The sequence below is a fragment of the Oncorhynchus clarkii genome, chromosome 6 (genome assembly GCF_045791955.1).
Source record: "Oncorhynchus clarkii lewisi isolate Uvic-CL-2024 chromosome 6, UVic_Ocla_1.0, whole genome shotgun sequence".
In the NCBI taxonomy this organism is placed as follows: domain Eukaryota; kingdom Metazoa; phylum Chordata; class Actinopteri; order Salmoniformes; family Salmonidae; genus Oncorhynchus; species Oncorhynchus clarkii.
In genome coordinates this window covers 82960067-82973662 of record NC_092152.1, presented here as the reverse complement: position 1 = coordinate 82973662, position 13596 = coordinate 82960067, and the positions used below count along the sequence as shown (strand labels likewise).

At 42.7% G+C, this 13596-nt stretch overlaps 1 protein-coding gene across 1 annotated transcript in view; it reads right to left on the bottom strand.

Moving 5' to 3' along the window:
- LOC139411735 (glucuronic acid epimerase b) overlaps positions 1–12951 on the bottom strand; it is an 86144-nt gene extending 73193 nt beyond the window's left edge. Inside the window, exon 1 of the mRNA XM_071158418.1 lies at positions 12754–12951. The gene's annotated coding sequence lies outside the window, so the exon portion shown is untranslated. The remainder of the gene's footprint in view (positions 1–12753) is intronic.
- Between the last annotated feature and the right edge of the window lie 645 nt (positions 12952–13596).

Here is a 13596-nt window from a genome sequence, read left to right as displayed (position 1 = left end):
CCTTACTGAAAACAAGCCGATGGAACAATTTGTTAAGAGCAAGAGTTAACATGGTCGTGGGTCCTTGAAACACAATTTAGCCAGAAAACAGGAAGGGAGATGTTCAAGCACTGCCACTTCACTGCCACGTCCCAAAAGGACATGACAATTAGAGGTTTTCCTAGTGTGCTCCAGTAGGGTATGAGCAGCACAGAATGGCCATCTATCTGCCTGTATGCCTGGCCCCAGACACCCCACCTCTGATAACCTCCCAGCAAACCACCACAGGGCAGGACAAAGCCAAACAAGTGCCATAAAGCCACTCAGTCTGCTTTAGGACTCTGCTTTGATGGGCGGCAGGCAAAACCCCCAGAGACAATGGCATCTCCCCAGGGCACAGAAATGTTAACATTCCTTGAATACAAATTTCTTCAGCTGGAATATTTCAAAGCTCATAAAAGCAGCTCATTGTTGAGGGTTGCTTTCCAAAGCTACGGAACAGGAAGTAGGACTACCAAGCCTCATTCAAACAATAAAAAGGGGAAAAAACAGAAGAAATGTGTATATCTGTGGCAGGAAGCTAGACGGTACCGTCTCTCTTTAGGCTAATGCAAAGCAACTGATACAAAAGCCTCACACACACACACACACACAATAATTAGCTTACTTTTTGACAGTCTGATAATCAGCCCAACTTATCATTCATTAATTTAGCCAAGATGATAACTGCTCCCAATAGAATGGGGTGGTAAGCTGAGATAATATAAGCTTGTTCAAACCCAGAACTAATTTAGTTCATCATGCAAATGAGACGCCAACATTTCCCTGAACACTGCATTGCCCCACACCATTTAGCCTACAGAACCTAAGTTCCTCAAGCAAGTAGCCTAGTGTTCTGGCTAATGTTGCTTTTCACATCTGTTCACACACTGGGGGCATTAACCACCTATGTGGTCTATTCGAGTTCTCAAGTAGTCTGAATAACATGACTGAAATAACAGCAACGTTTAAAAAAAATAAATAAATAATAATAATAATTAGACTACAGGCCAGGCCTTTAACACTGGGCCTGATGTAGTCCTAGCAACTAGCTAGCCTCACCTACATGCTTCAAACATGACTTTTCGGTTCACTTTTTTTTTTACACCTTTATTTAACTAGGCAAGTTAGTAAAGAATAAATTCTTATTTTCAATGACAGCCTAGGAACAGTGGGTTAACTGCCTTGTTCAGGGGCAGAACAACAGATTTTTACCTTGTCAGCTCGGGGATTTGATCTTGCAAACTTTTCGGTTAATAGTCCAACGATCTAACCACTAGGCTACCTGCCGCCACTAAAGCACATCAAAAGGCGCATGTATTCCCAATGACTATATAAAATAATTTAGCATTTTGCCCTGATGCGACCCAAAGCCGAGCCCCTTGAGGAAAGAGATGGCTCCAGCAGCTGACTGGAGAAGTAGAGTAGAGGCCATTTGTCCACTGTTTGTAAAGTAGCTGGATCTTCTGGCTGCAATCAGCACCTGTCTATCCAACTATAGCACCCTTAATACTGGTCTACTTCACATAGCAGAGAGCCACATAGGAAAAAAGCTTTGTAATTAACTGAACACTTTCCCTAGAACTAAAGATTCCTGTTGAATCAACTTAACACTGATGCATTAATCAAAGCTGTAAATACATTAGTTTCTACATAAATGCAGGAATTACAATTTAGTGTGTGCGCAACATCCAACATATTGAAAGCCCTCACTGAGAGGTGGAGCCAGGTTCAAGAGAATTAGCAAAACAGTCAATTCAGCACCATGCATAAGAGTTGTAAGACTTCTTGTAAGAATACAGAAACAATGTGGTCCAGAGGTTCATTCCACTGAAACAGCAGAGCTTGCAGACAGACGCCTGATAAGGAAAACAGCTGTGGTTGACTATCCCGCTCTTGTCAAGACAGGCAGATCTTTCCAGATTCATGTTTCAGACATGACCTGATTAAGCAATGAAGGGAAAGGCCTACGCATTTCATTCAGGCAAATTCTTTCTAGAGCCATGCCTGACCTGAAGGGAAAGCAGCAAGTCCTGTAAACTGCTGAGGTGAAGTGACTTGATCAGACAACACTGCAAACTAGACAGGGCTGAGGCCAATGTTCCCTCAATTTTTTTCCCAGCACTGAGAAAATGTAAAGTATGCTGAGCGCAAACTTGAACATAGTAAAAATTCAGTGCAACTTCCAGCCCGTTGACTGAACACTGAGGGTGCACCCACTTTAAGTTACAGTTTTAACAGAGGCCAAGGTGACTGAACACTGAGGGTGCACCCACTTTAAGTTACAGTTTTAACAGAGGCCAAGGTGACTGAACACTGAGGGTGCACCCACTTTAAGTTACAGTTTTAACAGAGGCCAAGGTGACTGAACACTGAGGGTGCACCCACTTTAAGTTACAGTTTTAACAGAGGCCGAGGTGACTGAACACTGAGGGTGCACCCACTTTAAGTTACAGTTTTAACCTCTTGGATCTCTAGGGGCGCTATTTCATTTTTGGATAAAAAACGTTCCCGTTTTAAGCGCGATATTTTGTCACGAAAAGATGCTCGACTATGCATATTCTTGACAGTTTTTGAAAGAAAACACTCTGAAGTTTCAGAATCTGCAAAGATATTGTCTGTAAGTGCCCCAGAACTCATTCTACAGGCGAAACCAAGATGATGCGTCAACCAGGAAACTAGCAGAATTTCTGAAGCTCTGTTTTCCATTGTCTCCTTATATGGCTGTGATTGCGCAAGGAATGAGCCTACACTCTCTGTCGTTCCCCCAAGGTCTTAGCAGCATTGTGACGTATTTGTAGGCATATCATTGGAAGATTGACCATAAGAGACTACATTTTCCAAGTGTCCGCCTGGTGTCCTGCGTGGAATTCGGTGCGCAATTGCCAGCTGCTTGTACTTTACCATTTGATTCAGGGGAGAAACCATGCGTCCAAGAACGATATATCAATGAAGAGATATGTGAAAAACACCTTGAGGATTGATTCTAAACAACGTTTGCCATGTTTTCAGTCGATATTATGGAGTTAATTTGGAAAAAAGTTTGCATTTTGAGGACTGAATTTTCGTTTTTTTTTTTGGTAGCCAAATGTGATGTGCAAAACGGAGCTATTTCTAATACACAAAGAATCTTTTTGGGAAAAACTGAGCATCTGCTATCTAACTGAGAGTCTCCTCATTGAAAACATCTGAAGTTCTTCAAAGGTAAATGATTTTATTTGAAGGCTTTTATGTTTTTGTTGAAATGTTGCGTGCTGGATGCTAACGCTAATGCTAACGCTAAATGCTACGCTAGCTAGCTACTTTTACACAAATTATTGTTTTCCTATGGTTGAGAAGCATATTTTGAAAATCTGAGATGACAGTGTTGTTTACAAAAGGCTAAGCTTGAGAGATGGCATATTTATTTCATTTCATTTGCGATTTTCATGAATAGTTAACGTTGCGTTATGGTAATGAGCTTGAGTCTGTATTCCTGATACCGGATCCGGTATGGGGAGATCCAAGAGGTTAACAGAGGCCAAGGTGACTGAACACTGAGGGTGCACCCACTTTAAGTTACAGTTTTAACAGAGGCCAAGGTGACTGAACACTGAGGGTGCACCCACTTTAAGTTACAGTTTTAACAGAGGCCAAGGTGACTGAACACTGAGGGTGCACCCACTTTAAGTTACAGTTTTAACAGAGGCCAAGGTGACTGAACACTGAGGGTGCACCCACTTTAAGTTACAGTTTTAACAGAGGCCAAGGTGACTGAACACTGAGGGTGCACCCACTTTAAGTTACAGTTTTAACAGAGGCCAAGGTGACTGAACACTGAGGGTGCACCCACTTTAAGTTACAGTTTTAACAGAGGCCAAGGTGACTGAACACTGAGGGTGCACCCACTTTAAGTTACAGTTTTAACAGAGGCCAAGGTGACTGAACACTGAGGGTGCACCCACTTTAAGTTACAGTTTTAACAGAGGCCAAGGTGACTGAAAATGTTGTTTGATGCCAGAAACCACTTGCATTATTATTCCCATACCATTACTACAGAGAATCAGACAGTTACCCTGTTGGCTTAGCTTATTTCATGCCTGTCTCAAAATACAGCACTGCCCCTTTAAGACAAAACAAAAAAGCTCTTTACCTGACTCTCTTTTCAAAGATTTATAGAAATGCATGTGTTTTGTGCTCTTGGAGGAAGCAATCACTCCCCATTGCTGACTACAAAAAATTGTGTAACTTGGCTAACTCACTAACTAGCAAAAGATATAAACAAAATGTGTACAAAACAAAAGCATTTACTCATGACTGATCATGCTGTAAACACAGTCCAGCTCAAAGTAAATGGCACACATCCATATATGGCAACAGTCTATTTGCATATAGGCCTACTGCAGCACAGGTATGTGTAGAGTACAGGTTAAGTAGTGCATGTCAATGCAATAGAATCCTACTCCGATGCGTTCTGCCGACAGCAAAAGTATTTTGTTTTGGGTAGTGTTGCATTGAAAGTGACCACCGTTATGTTTGGAGGAAAAAGGGGGATGCTTGCAAGCTGAAGAACACCATCCCAACCGTGAAGCACGGGGGTGGCAGCATCATGTTGTGGGGGTGCTTTGCTGGAGGAGGGACTGGTGCACTTCACAAAATAGATGGCATCATGAGGCAGGAAGATGGTGAATATATTAAAGCAACATCTCAAGACATCAGTGAAAGCTTGGGTCTTCCAAATGGACAATGACCCAAAGCAGACTTCCAAAGTTGGGGCAAAATGACTTAAGGACAACAAAGTCAAAGTATTGGAATGGCCATCACAAAGTCCTGAACTTAATCCTATAGAAAATGTGTGGGGAGAACTGAAAAAGCGTGTGCGAACAAGGAGGCCTACAAATCTGTCTCAGTTACACCATCTCTGTCAAGAGGAATGGGCCAAAATACACACAAATTATTGTGGGAAGCTTGTGGAAGGCTCCCCAAAACATTCGGCCCAAGTTAAACAATGCTACCAAATACTAATTGAGTGTATGTAAACTTCTGACCCACTGGGAATGTGATGAAATAAATAACATTTAAATAAATCACTCTACTATTATTCTGACATTTCACTTTCTTAAAATAAAGTGGTGATCCTAACTGACCTAAAACAGAGAGTTTTTACTAGGATTAAAATGTCAGGAATTGAGAAAAACTGAATTTAAATGTATTTGGCCAAGATGTATGTAAACTTCCGACTTCAAATGTATATGGCCAATATACCACGGCTAAGGGCTGTTCTTACGCAGACAGCCCTTAGCCGTGGTATATTGGCCATATACCACAAACCTCTGAGATGCCGTATTGCTAGTATAAACTGGTTACCAATGGAATTAGAGCAGTAAAAATAAATAAGTTCTCATACCCATGGTATATTGTCTGATATACCACGGCTGTCAGCCAATCAGCATTCAGTGTTTGAACCCCGAATTCAGGGTTTTATCACACCAGTAATAGATATGTTGTTGTATTACTTGTTTAAATAATTTGCTGATGGTGCGTGCATCTGATGGTCATTCACAGCGGAGGGCGAGAGCAGCAGACTGAGGGTCCGCCTCTCAACACCCCTCCACTTTCCCTTTCCTACACTGACCAAAATGTTGACATTGCTAAGTAAGAAATGAAACATGAACTCAGTCATAAAAACAGCAGCTCTTTGCTGTACTCATTGAGTCTCTCTCATGGTTTTACACATCTTGAAATCTCACAGTACCAACGTTGCTTCAGCTTTCTATAATGCCTGCTGCGTTACTGCAGACACGATCATCTGGGCCAACTGATTGGACAGCGGTAGATCTGAGCCAACTGATTGGACAGCGGTAGGTCTGAGCCAACTGATTGGACAGCGGCAGGTCTGAGCCAACTGATTGGACAGCGGCAGGTCTGAGCCAACTGATTGGACAGCGGTAGGCCTTTAGTGCACTTGATTTGCTCTCTGGGCCCGCCGGGAAGGGAGAGTTTGTACCTACAGTCACATGAAATGGTTCAAAATGGCAACCTTTCCCCTACCCGGGTGCACCTACCACCAACAGCAGGAGACAAATAAATAAAAAATAGGAACAAGGATTTATCGTTGGGGTTTTTACAGAAATGTTTGAAGGTCGACTAGGAATGCCTTGGAGATTGACCAATCGATCGACCGGTTGGTGACCACTGCTCTAGAAAGTTGAGTGAAGTTTAATCTCAAGCTACTCTCTGCAGGCTGATATTTCTGCACTGCAGTCCCAGGGAGCTGCGCGTCTCGGGGCTACTGCGTGTGCGCGCACAGCTTAGAGGGAACATTGGCTGCAGCAGAAATCTCAAATTAAACTCTAAACCCAATGAGCCATTTATGCATCACATTTCTAGAAAAGATGTAGTCCCCGGGTCTTTTCAAAAGTGCTTATGAATGAAAAGGCATTTCCACTGATGAGTCTCTTTTGGAAGTCTGAATAGCAACTGATGCACTGTTCCTTTGAGCATCAGCTAGCTCTGCACTTCAATCACAGAAAGAATAATTCAAGAATGTATGACAAAATGTGCTGATGAAGGACACTCATTGAAGAGAGGGCTTTGAAATGGGTTTGGAAGGACACGTAAACTACAAATCACAGTCGCTGACTGACAAAAGTGCACACTGCCAAGGCCAAACCATGGAGGCTTTCTTGGCATATACAGTGCCTAAAGAACATATTCAGAAATATATATATAACACAAGTGTTCAACAACCGGAGTTAGAATCACCTTTGGCAGCGATTACAGCTGTGAGTCTTTCTGGGTAAGTCTAAGAGCTTTCCATACCTGGATTGAACAATATTGCCATACTATTATTTATTTTTAATGGTTTAAGCTCTATCAAGTTGATTGTTGATTATTTTTAAGTCTGCCATTTATCCGGAGGCTGCATTCATTGTAGCTGGGGATTTTAACAAGGCTAATCTGAAAACAAGACTCCCTAAATTTTATCAGCATATCGATTGCGCAACCAGGGGTGGAAAGACCTTGGATCATTGTTACTAACTTCCGCGACGCATATAAGGCCCTGCCCCGCCCCCCTTTCGGAAAAACTGACCACGACTCCATTTTGTTGATCCCTGCCTACAGACAGAAACTAAAACAAGAGGCTCCCACGCTGAGGTCTGTCCAACGCTGGTCCGACCAAGCTGACTCCACACTCCAAGACTGCTTCCATCACGTGGACTGGGACATGTTTCGTATTGCGTCAGACAACAACATTGACGAATACGCTGATTCGGTGTGCGAGTTCATTAGAACGTGCGTTGAAGATGTCGTTCCTATAGCAACGATTAAAACATTCCCTAACCAGAAACCGTGGATTGATGGCAGCATTCGCGTGAAACTGAAAGCGCGAACCACTGCTTTTAAATCAGGGCAAGGTGTCTGGTAACATGACCGAATACAAACAGTGCAGCTATTCCCTCCGCAAGGCTATCAAACAAGCTAAGCGTCAGTACAGAGACAAAGTAGAATCTCAATTCAACGGCTCAGACACAAGAGGCATGTGGCAGGGTCTACAGTCAATCACGGACTACAGGAAGAAGTCCAGCCCAGTCACGGACCAGGATGTCCTGCTCCCAGGCAGACTAAATAACTTTTTTGCCCGCTTTGAGGACAATACAGTGCCACTGACACGGCCTGCAACGAAAACATGCGGTCTCTCCTTCACTGCAGCCGAGGTGAGTAAGACATTTAAACGTGTTAACCCTCGCAAGGCTGCAGGCCCAGACGGCATCCCCAGCCGCGCCCTCAGAGCATGCGCAGACCAGCTGGCCGGTGTGTTTACGGACATATTCAATCAATCCCTATACCAGTCTGCTGTTCCCACATGCTTCAAGAGGGCCACCATTGTTCCTGTTCCCAAGAAAGCTAAGGTAACTGAGCTAAACGACTACCGCCCCGTAGCACTCACTTCCGTCATCATGAAGTGCTTTGAGAGACTAGTCAAGGACCATATCACCTCCACCCTACCTGACACCCTAGACCCACTCCAATTTGCTTACTGCCCAAATAGGTCCACAGACGATGCAATCTCAACCACACTGCACACTGCCCTAACCCATCTGGACAAGAGGAATACCTATGTGAGAATGCTGTTCATCGACTACAGCTCGGCATTCAACACCATAGTACCCTCCAAGCTCGTCATCAAGCTCGAGACCCTGGGTCTCGACCCAGCCCTGTGCAACTGGGTACTGGACTTCCTGACGGGCCGCCCCCAGGTGGTGAGGGTAGGCAACAACATCTCCTCCCCGCTGATCCTCAACACTGGGGCCCCACAAGGGTGCGTTCTGAGCCCTCTCCTGTACTCCCTGTTCACCCACGACTGCGTGGCCACGCACGCCTCCAACTCAATCATCAAGTTTGCGGACGACACAACAGTGGTAGGCTTGATTACCAACAACGACGAGACGGCCTACAGGGAGGAGGTGAGGGCCCTCGGAGTGTGGTGTCAGGAAAATAACCTCACACTCAGCGTCAACAAAACTAAGGAGATGATTGTGGACTTCAGGAAACAGCAGAGGGAACACCCCCCTATCCACATCGATGGAACAGTAGTGGAGAGGGTAACAAGTTTTAAGTTCCTCGGCATACACATCACAGACAAACTGAATTGGTCCACTCACACAGACAGCATTGTGAAGAAGGCGCAGCAGCGCCTCTTCAACCTCAGGAGGCTGAAAAAATTTGGCTTGTCACCAAAAGCACTCACAAACTTCTACAGATGCACAATCGAGAGCATCCTGGCGGGCTGTATCATCACCGCCTGGTACGGCAACTGCTCCGCCCTCAACCGTAAGGCTCTCCAGAGGGTAATGAGGTCTGCACAACGCATCACCGGGGGCAAACTACCTGCCCTCCAGGACACCTACACCACCCGATGTCACAGGAAGGCCATAAAGATCATCAAGGACATCAACCACCCGAGCCACTGCCTGTTCACCCCGCTATCATCCAGAAGGCGAGGTCAGTACAGGTGCATCAAAGCTGGGACCGAGAGACTGAAAAACAGCTTCTATCTCAAGGCCATCAGACTGTTAAACAGACACCACTAACATTGAGTGGCTGCTGCCAACACACTGACACTGACTCAACTCCAGCCACTTTAATAATTGGGAATTGATGGGAAATGATGTAAATATATCACTAGCCACTTTAAACAATGCTACCTTATATAATGTTACTTACCCTACATTATTCATCTCATATGCATACGTATATACTGTACTCTATACCATAGACTGTATTCTTATGTAATACATGTATCACTAGCCACTTTAAACTATGCCACTTTGTTTACATACTCATCTCATATGTATATACTGTACTCGATACCATCTACTGTATCTTGCCTATGCTGCTCTGTACCCTCACTCATTCATATATCCTTATGTACATATTCTTTATCCACTTACACTGTGTACAAGACAGTAGTTTTGGAATTGTTAGTTAGATTACTTGTTGGTTATTACTGCATTGTCGGAACTAGAAGCACAAGCATTTCGCTACACTCTAACATCTGCTAACCATGTGTATGTGACAAATAAAATTTGATTTGATTTGATTTTCATGCAGATGTTAAGTCAAAACTGTAACTAGGCCACTCAGGAACATTTAATGTCATCTTGGAAAGAAACTACAGTGTATATTTGGTCTTGCGTTTTAGGTTATTGTCCTTCTGAAAGGTGAATTTGTCTCCAAGTGTCTGTTGGAAAGCAGACTGAACAAGGTTTTACTCTAGGATTTTGCCTTTGCTTAGCTCTATTCTGTTTCTATTTATCCTAAAACACATCCCTAGTTCTTGACGATTAATAACATACCCATAACATGATGCAGCCACTACCATGCTTGAAAATATGAAGTGGTACTCAGTGATGTGATGGATTTGCTACAAATATAATGCCTTGTATTGAGGAATGCATGTTTTGGAATATTTATATTCTATACAGTCTTCCTTCTTTTCACTCTGTCATTTAGGTTAGTATTGTGGAGTAACTACAATGTTGATCCATCCTCAGTTCTCCTGTCACAGCCATTAAACTCTGTAACCCCTTTAAAAAGTCACAATTGGCCTCATTGTGCTATCCCTGAGTGGTTTCCTTCCTCTCCGGCAACTGAGTTTGGACGGGGGTCTGGATCGTCGCAGTGACTGACTATATTGATACACCCTCCAAAGCGTAATTATTAACTTCACCATGCTCAAAGGGATATTCAATGTCTGCTTGCTTTTTTTTTTGTATTACCCATCTACCAATAGGTGCCCTTCTTTGTGAGGCATTGGAAAACCTCCCTGGTCTTTGTGGTTGAATCTGTGTTCTGTGTTTGAAATTCACTGCTCGACGGAGAAACCTTACAGATAATTGTATGTGTGGGGTACAGAGATGACGCAGTCATTATAAAATAAATATTAAACACTATTATTACACACAGAGTGAGTCCATGCAAACGTATGTGACTTTTTAATCAAATTTTTACTCCTGAACTTATTTAAGCTTGCCATAAGAAACGGGTTGAATACTTGACTCAAGACATTCCAGCTTTTTATTTTGTGTGTGTGTGTGATATAGATATATATATATATATTTTTTAAATGGGGGGAAAATAATGACACTCAATTCAATACATTTAAAATTCAGGCTGTAACAACAAAAAAAAAGTGTGGAAAAAGTCAAATTGTGTTAACTTTCTGAAGGCATTAGGCTTGCTAGAGCGCACAGAGCAAAGACTGCTTCTCAGAGCAGAGAGATGCAGACACACAACAGCCAAGTGGGCTGAGCCAGTGCTCAGCCAGTGCACACAAAAGCCCCAAAAAGTAACTGTATCCAAGACTGCAGTAACAGTTTGACAGAACAAAGTGAAGCTGGATGAACCTCCGTTAATTGGTGAAGAGGCTGGATAGAATAGAACTGACTGGGGTGTGTGACACTTTTTTATTTCTGAAAAGTAGTGTATTTTTTAAAGATCAGGGGAGCCAAACAAACAGCCCTCAGGGCAAAATAAGTTTGACACCCCTGTTTTAGGTTGTTTTCACACTTGGTCCCTTTCAGACGACTTTGGAGAACTCAATGCAGTTTGCAAAAAGAAAATTGTACAGTGCGAACATTCCAAAGGAACTCCGACCTCTCAAAAGAGCCCCAGACGCGAAGCGAAACCATCTGGAGAGGTGGTCTGAACTCGGTTCCTTCACTTTTTGGGGGTAATGTGAACAAAAATCTCCCCAGGTTTACATGTCGTTATTCCAGCGCCACCGTTTCCCCTGACATAACCCCTCACATTAGTGCCACGAAAGAGAGATGATGTGCAGGTTTGTGGGGGAAAATGTGCCGTTTTGGATATTGATTAGCAATTGTCAAGAATGCACAGAAATGCCCCAAAAAATGGTGGATTTTAGTTCAGATAATTTTTTGCAATATATGATCTATAGGCTAAGAGAGCTTCATAGCCTGTTTATTCGATTGTGGGGGTTGAATAGTGTGAGGAGATAATATACTGTATTTGGTGAGAATCACAAACTAGGGTACAACATTTATTCTAGCTCTCAAAAGGGGCAGTACCCAACATCAGGTTTACAATTTACCATGACAGCATTATTTAATCTGCAGTTATTCTTCTGCCATTTATTATGTTACCATAATATTTACATGTTAATCGTATCTTCTGATTAAAATGATTGTCTCATCTTTTAACTAAATGCAATCTATTAGCTTCCAACAACGTAAGTAGGTATATCTAGCTGTCCAATAACACATTCTGATTGAATGGCTTTCCTGCCATTTGTAAAAACTCCGAGTGCATTGAATGAATTTTTGAAAAATATCTTGGGTCCAGTCTAAACATAGCAATGTGACTCACAAAATAGGTGAACTGGCAAAATAGTTGAGTCCTCATTCAAATGCAAGGGCAGTGTGAACACAAAGAGAGCTGAGTTATTTAGATTTTTTTTTTTTATCCCCAGGGTTCGCTTTAAAAATGACTGAAAACACCCATAGATGAATCAGACTAGTTTTATACTATGCTAGCATAGCCAAACTCTAAAACGGGACTGAGGAGGGTGGAATCTACTTTGATTGTGGTTGGGTTGTACAGACAGGATAACTCAAGTGTTAATGTTGTACCATCTGGTAGTTAGAAATAGTTAACTAGTTTACTCGCCTAAACTCAGAAGTTCAGAGTTGAACGCATGAGAGACTGGCCACGTAGCAGGAGCTTGCTAGAATGTCAAGAGGGCATGAACACTGTTAAGGTACCCAAATGTGGCTTTCCTTCTTTTCTTTATCCCTATACACTGAACAACATACCTAGTTAGTGTTTTTGTGCAACTTGCAAAACATATAGCTAGTTAGCTAGCTAACGTTACCCGCTGTGGCTGTACGAGTGTGTCTACAAGAAGCTAACGTAGCTGCCAGCTGATGTCTTAAAACATTGCTGGCTGGTCCACTACTGTAACGTTAGCTAGCTGGCAGGCTAACGTGTACATGTAACTTCCATGCATCCTATCAAATACAATGATAGCTAGCTACTTAGCTAGCAAACAAGCTAGTACGGCAAAAATAGCAATTTCCGTCGCTATACTGTCTGAACAAGGCACTAAATATGACGGTTGTCCTAACTAGCAGCTGGCTGTGTATGTGGAGAATGGAAAATTATTACAAACAGACGTTAGCATTACATGGGCAATAATAAACATTAGAGAATGCTGAAAGACGTGTGACTTACCTGCGACAAAAGCTCAATAAATGTCCTGTTCAGTTATAGTGCTGAATATCCAGGGATGCTGAAATCAATGACTTAGATAGCTGGCTTCTCTCTGAATGTTCCTTTTCACAAGAGGCTGTATGCCTTACCTTCGCGCAACATTTAATGTGGACACACAATCGCGCATCTGCTTCTCACTGCTAGCACTCTGACACCGCGAGACAGTACGAGAGGGTGGAGATCCGACGGACCAATGAGAGGCCCCGGTGAGAAAGGCAATGGCCAATGAAATCGAAGATTGTCGGTTGTTTTTTTTGTCATTGGCAGATTCAGATATCTGACGTTAGGAGTCGCGGTTGTGCACATACACAGTCATTTTAAATGATCTGTCTGTTATTTTAACGAAATGGGATAAAAGTGTGTTTAATTCAATAGCAAAAACAGTTGTAAAAACATAAATTGTGATCATATATGGCTCTTAAAATGATCTGGTAAGGAGGTTTTGATTCATTGTGACTACAGCTATAGGCTACAAGGTATATTGTGGAATGTGGATGGATGCCACATCTCTGTATGAAAATGAGCAGAGGTGGGGTGGCTACCTGCTATCCTGAGACCAAGATCTAGTCTGTTGTATTCATATAACTAACATTGAATTTCTGCAGAATTAGACTAAACTTATGTTGAACCCTCTCAAGTGGCATTGCAATATGAGTTCTGATGTTGTCATATGAGTTCTCATGTTGTGTGATATGAGTTCAGATGTTGTGATATGAGTTCTCATGTTGTGTGATATGAGTTCTCATGTTGTCATATGAGTTTTCATGTTGTGTGATATGAGTTCAGATGTTGTGATATGAGTTC